The sequence below is a fragment of the Paroedura picta genome, chromosome 5 (assembly GCF_049243985.1).
Source record: "Paroedura picta isolate Pp20150507F chromosome 5, Ppicta_v3.0, whole genome shotgun sequence".
NCBI lineage: Eukaryota > Metazoa > Chordata > Lepidosauria > Squamata > Gekkonidae > Paroedura > Paroedura picta.
The window spans coordinates 105,765,210-105,771,331 of NC_135373.1; positions in this window are offsets into that span (position 1 = coordinate 105,765,210).

Consider the following 6,122-nt stretch of genomic DNA (forward strand, 5'->3'; position numbering starts at 1 on the left):
CACGGGATCTGGAACTCCCCCCCCCACGGGGAGAAAATGCGCCCTTCCGGGAAAGGGGAGGTCCTACGCGGTGTTTACGGAAGGGAGAGACGTGTCCTCAGTTCTCCCCGCTTGCGTTCAGCGGAGGTTGTCCTCCTCCGGGCTGGAGCTGTAACAGATGCTCACCACCCCCGCGGCAGTCTGACTTTTGAGGTGGGGCCCACCAAGCGGGCATTGTGGGCTTTCTAGATTTTGATATGGCTTTTAATCGTTCTACAAAAGTGTACTGTGCGTGCGTACTGACCTGAGGTGGTTTCCTATTCTGGGAAAGGGGGGAGGGCGAGAATGTGAAAAATAACTATTGCAGAGGGAAGGAAAGATGCTCTATCAGGGGTAGTCAACCTGTGGTCCTCCAGATGTCCATGGACTACAATTACCATGAGCCCCTGCCGGCGTTTGCTGGCAGGGGCTCATGGGAATTGTACTCCATGGACATCTGGAGGACCACAGGTTGACTACCCCTGCTCTATATTGAAATGGTCGGTGGTTATGTTCTCCTGGTGACCACCAACATTTCTCCTTCATTGTAAGAAAATCAAGCAGTAGTCTGGTGGCACAGCGTGGTGTGTCAGAGCTCACGTTTCCTGCCTTTCAAAAATAACCTCGCCTCCCCTAAATATCTCAACATTACCTGTTTTTTCCTTCTCCTGAGGTCATTTTCACAGTGTGATTGGTGTGTATATTAATGAAGCATGTTATTTGTTAAAATCCACAAGTGTGAGAGGGCTTGCTTTTGATATTCAGTGTTAAACTGGCCAGTTTGTTACAGAAAAGAAATATGTACATTTTTCAGTATAGCGATAGGGACTGTACAATGCATAGCAGTCTAAATCTGCTTGAAGGGACTGTGTTATGTAACCAACTTGTGTTTGAAGCTCTGTTCAGCCTTTGGCTTGTCACAAGCAAGCCTGAGTCATGGCAAGCATAGAATTCCACTTACCAGAAAGACAGCATGCCAAGCAATGTCATGAGCATTCCCAAGTCTCTTTAGCATTACACTGGTGTACTTAATCTTTCTTCAATTCAGTTATTGCAACACCTGATACATACTGCCCATTTTCTCTGTTTTTGGTCAGCATTCAGGAGCAGAACCAGAGACCTTCTGCATGCCACTGAACCTAAAGCTCAGTTATTTTTTAAAAAATAAGTAAAACGTACATACAGTTGCAATCATATTGCTCAATCCTGTGCTTACTTGTTGTTAGGTGCGAAGTCGTGTCCAACCCATAGCGACCCCATGGACAATGATCCTCCAGGCCTTCCTGTCCTCTACCATTCCCTGGAGTCCATTTAAGTTTGCACCAACTGCTTCAGTGACTCCATCCAGCCACCTCATTCTCTGTCGTCGCCTTCCTCTTTTACCCTCAATCGCTCCAGCATTAGGCTCTTCTCCAGGGAGTCCTTTCTTCTCATGAGGTGGCCAAAGTCTTTGAGTTACTTACTTGGAAGCTATTCTGTTTAGTGGCATTTACTCTCAAGGCAATGTGCTTAGGATAGTATGTATGTCCATTGAGTATGTTCTCGAAGCACTAAGATGGCACCTTACCAACACTGTGTGTGTGTGAAGTGGCTACCAAATTATGATGACCCTATGAATTAATGCCCACCAAAATGTATGGTTAACAGCCATTTTCAGGTCTTGCCAATCAAGGGCCGTGGCTTCCTTGAGTCAATCCAATTTATGCTGGGTCTCGCTCTTTTCCTGCTATCTTTACCTTTCCACAGCATTATTGTCTTACAAATACTGAAAAAGAGCCTGTTAGATTAGCTGTCATCTTCTAACATATATTTATTCTATAGACAGTAATGACCACCACCTTTTGGAATAGCCTCCCTAACAAGGTTAGGAGGGCTCTCAATCTCCTGGTTTTCCAAACACTATCCAAAATAGAATTATTCAAGATGGCTTCTTCCATAGGTACTTAGAACTGTATTGTAATGAAATAGTCGAAATGTAGCATTGGTGAAGGGGTAAGGACTGTGACCTACACCACTGCATTAATAACCTAAAAGTGTATCCTCCAAACTAGGTAGTTTATACATCGCTTAGCATATCATGTTTAAAAGCTCATGCTTTGTTTCAGCTCTGAGATTTCGATAGTCCAAACCCTATTGCATTGGTCACTGAATGCCCCATCCTATTGATTGTACTTGCACCATGTAATCTATCCTGAGTCAGCAAAGCAGGCAAAACTATAAATAGTCATATAAAGAAATAAACTATGAAACAGCAAGGAAAAAATAGAATTGATCTGTAAAAATATAGGATTGCCAACTTTCCTACTATATACTCCCTGTACCTTTGCCTGTGTAATGAATATCAGCAAAATGAAACAGCAGTCTAATGAAAGGTAGAGCTAACTTCATTAGATGCATTTCAGTGCATTAGATGCATTTCAGTACCAAGTGTTTCCCCCTTCAGAACAGAAAGGGGGAAAGTGATACAAGGAAAGGTTTGTTTTCAACAAGATCCAATCAGAAAGGTATTAAGATCATCCAGGGTGGGTAAGAGCTACCCCCAACTGTTGTGAGATATGCAAAGGAGGATTAACATGAACCTAGTGCAAGATAAGCAGATACAGGAACTATGAACAGCAGGAAGAGGTTAGGACTGGATAAGGTTGGGAAGAAATAGGTTGGAGACTTTATCTCCCCATTATGCCGAAGATTTAAAGAGAAAAGATATTCAGGTTGCAATCCTTATGAAACAGTAGTACAGTATACATAATTTTTTAAATTTCATTGTCAACAATAGAGCTGGGTATTTAGATGTTATAAAACTGAACATAAAACATAATAACCACCTTGATCAGGACATTGTAGTACTCCTGTCTTTCTGGATCAGAAATTTAACATCAGCAGCAGTCTTCGCAAAATGGTTAAGACAGTAATGGGAAATGGTGCAATAGTGTTTGATCTCATCTGAATGCAAAGGAGTAAAGGATTGGAAGGTTCAGGTGAGAACTCTTAATGCATGTTGTGATTCTAATTTACACAGAAATGTATACCAGAACTGTGTAAAAATTATACTTGACCCTGACCTCCTTTAGCTGTTTGTTTATTTCATGTTATAGCTAATGCAATTTAATTGTATTAAACACACATCATTATTAAAGTAAACTATTTGCATAGGTACACTCTTGTTTCCCAGAATGAAAGATGGGTGGCCAGAACCACCTGAAGTAGTAACTATAAAGCTTTTCCTGTAGTAGGGAGGGAAACACTTGGTAAATAAAAGAACACTTAAACATTGAGGACATCTCAGTCACATTTGTTTGTTGATTTGTTTATTCATTCATTTATGCGGCTTCTCTACCGCTCCCTTGCAATTGGATCTCAGGTCTGACAAAATTCACACACACAAAAGCTTATACCTTGAGTAGAATCACAGAGTTGTAAGGGGCTATCCAGGCCATCTAGTCCAACCCCCTGCTCAATGCAGGATTAGCCTAAAAGCATCCTTGGTTATTATCAGTCCAGCTGCTGCTTAAAGACTGCCAGTGAGGTGGAGCTCACCACCTCCTTAGGCGGCCTGTGATTGAAAGCTTCCCCCACCATCTGCTATCTAGTCAGTATGGTTCCACATATAGTTTAAATCAATTATTGCGGTGCTATCCTCTGGTGCCAAACAGAAATTTGTGGCCCTTGAAGATGCTACAGGACTCAAACTTTGTTTTGCTGCTTCAGAATAACACAATCCTACCAGAATTTTAATGGCAGAAAGTGAAGAGGAACTAAAGAGCCTGTTGATGCGGGTGAAGGAGGAGAGTGCAAAAGTTGGCTTGAAACTCAACATCAAGAAAACAAAGATCATGGCATCCGGCCCTCTCAATTCCTGGCAAATAGATGGGGAAGAAATGGAGATAGTGACAGATTTTATTTTCCTGGGCTCCAAGATCACTGCAGATGGTGACTGCAGCAAAGAAATTAAAAGACGCTTGCTCCTGGGGACGAAAGCTATGGCAAATCGAGACAGCATCCTAAAAAGCAGAGACATCACCCTGCCAACAAAAGTGCGTTTAGTCAAGGCTATGGTATTCCCAGTTGCAATGTATGGCTGCGAAAGTTGGACCATAAGGAAGGCCGAGCGTCAAAGAATTGAGGCTTTTGAACTCTGGTGCTGGAGAAGACTCTTGCGAGTCCCTTGGACTGCAAGGCGAACAAACCAGTCAGTCCTAGAGGAGATCAACCCTGACTGCTCTTTAGAAGGCCAGATCCTGAAGATGAAACTCAAATACTTTGGCCACCTCATGAGAAGGAAGGACTCCCTGGAGAAGAGCCTAATGTTGGGAGCAATCGAGGGCAAAAGAAGAAGGGGACGACAGAGAATGAGGTGGCTGGATGGAGTCACTGAAGCAGTAGGTGCAAACTTAAATGGACTCCGGGGAATGGTAGAGGACAGGAAGGCCTGGAGGATCATTGTCCATGGGGTCGCGATGGGTCGGACACGACTTCGCACATAACAACAACAAACCAGAATTTAGGATTATCACTGTCGTGTTTAATACATTTTGATAATTAAAAAAAAAACTCTTGAATTCAGCAACATTTAACATTTAAATATATTATAATACATGTATGAATAAAAGACAGACAGCAAACACATCTTGAAAGAGGTATCCCCCTCCCAGTCTCAGGAAGGAAAGTATGCCTCCAATTGGCAATGGGTACTATAATTCACAAATGCATTAACCACCTCTGCCCCCCCCCCCAAAAAAAATATGCCTTTTGCTTTGGAACAAAGGGATTCTTTTTTCTTTTCTTTTTTGCCTGTACACAAATTTATGCTAGCTTTTTAAATGGGTTTAGATTTTTTCAACTAGGCATTATTTAAGCAGACATTAACATTATGTTATCTGGATGATAACACTGTGCTTTTATGGCAGGATGTAAAATGAGAGGGAAAAGAACCTCAGGAACAAGAGTGAGTTAGTCTAATCAATTAAGTGCTAAAGTAACAAAAGGAGAGTGAAGTGGGAGAAGGTGACTTTGTGGACAGTTTGTAGAGAGCCAGTTTGGTGTAGTGTTTAGGAGCGCAGACTTCTCATCTGGTGAACCAGGTTTGACTCCCCGCTCCTCCTCCACAGACCTTGGGCTCGCCACAGCACTTATTATTATTGTAAGGTTATTCACATGTTTATAGACTGTTTTATGTATTGTTCTTTGATCTTATGTAAACCGCCCTGAGACTCCGAGGAGGGCAGTATATAAATATAATAAAATAAATAAAAATAAACATGGTCAAGAGACGGCTGAGGATGTTCCCTTAAGCTTATTGAGAACTTCTTGCAGATTTTGGTAGCACAGTTTCCGAAGACTGTCATTATCCATATTTGCATCAGCCTTATGAGCCAGTTGGGGAACTGAGGCAATATAGAATTTATATTCTACCTCATTATCAACCAATCATCAGAAACTGACATGATTGGCCTAGTTCCATGAGCCCCCTTTGTTTTCTGCCCCCCAAGGGAGTGTAAATAGGCTTACAATGTTTTAATCAGACAACCAACCTGTGAAGTGGGGTACATCAAGAATCAATGACTTGCCCGAGATTACCTAGTAATGTGCCAAGAATTTGAACCCACTGCACCATGCCAAGTGCTGGCTAAAATGACTGTCTATAATGGCTCGATTAGATTCCTATAATTGTTTCTTATCAGGGCTTCGCATTCCTGGGCTTTTAGCAGCTGCACATCAGCATTCTTGCGTAGGAAAAGTCTTCCAGTTGCAGGGAATAGTTTTAATTATAGTATTACAAACGTTCAAGTCCTGATCAAGGAGAAAGCACCATTGTATACTCTGAGGCCCTTCGAGCGAATAGGCACAGGATCGGGCTGCACATCTTTTCAAGTCTGTTCGCCAATACTTGGAAGTTAAACCCGCTGAAGAAAGCGGTGCTTACTTCCAAGTAACCACGTGTCGGATCGCTTGCAATCCCTGCATATTCCCTGGACGTTTCTTGGAACTCCGTAAGTTTTGGGCATGCTTGTAAAACTCTGAACACGTATAAAGCCGCGGAAAAGAGCTCCGGTCGGTTTCAAGCCTTTATTTTCAAAGCGGATTCCGGCCCGACAGGCGCAGCG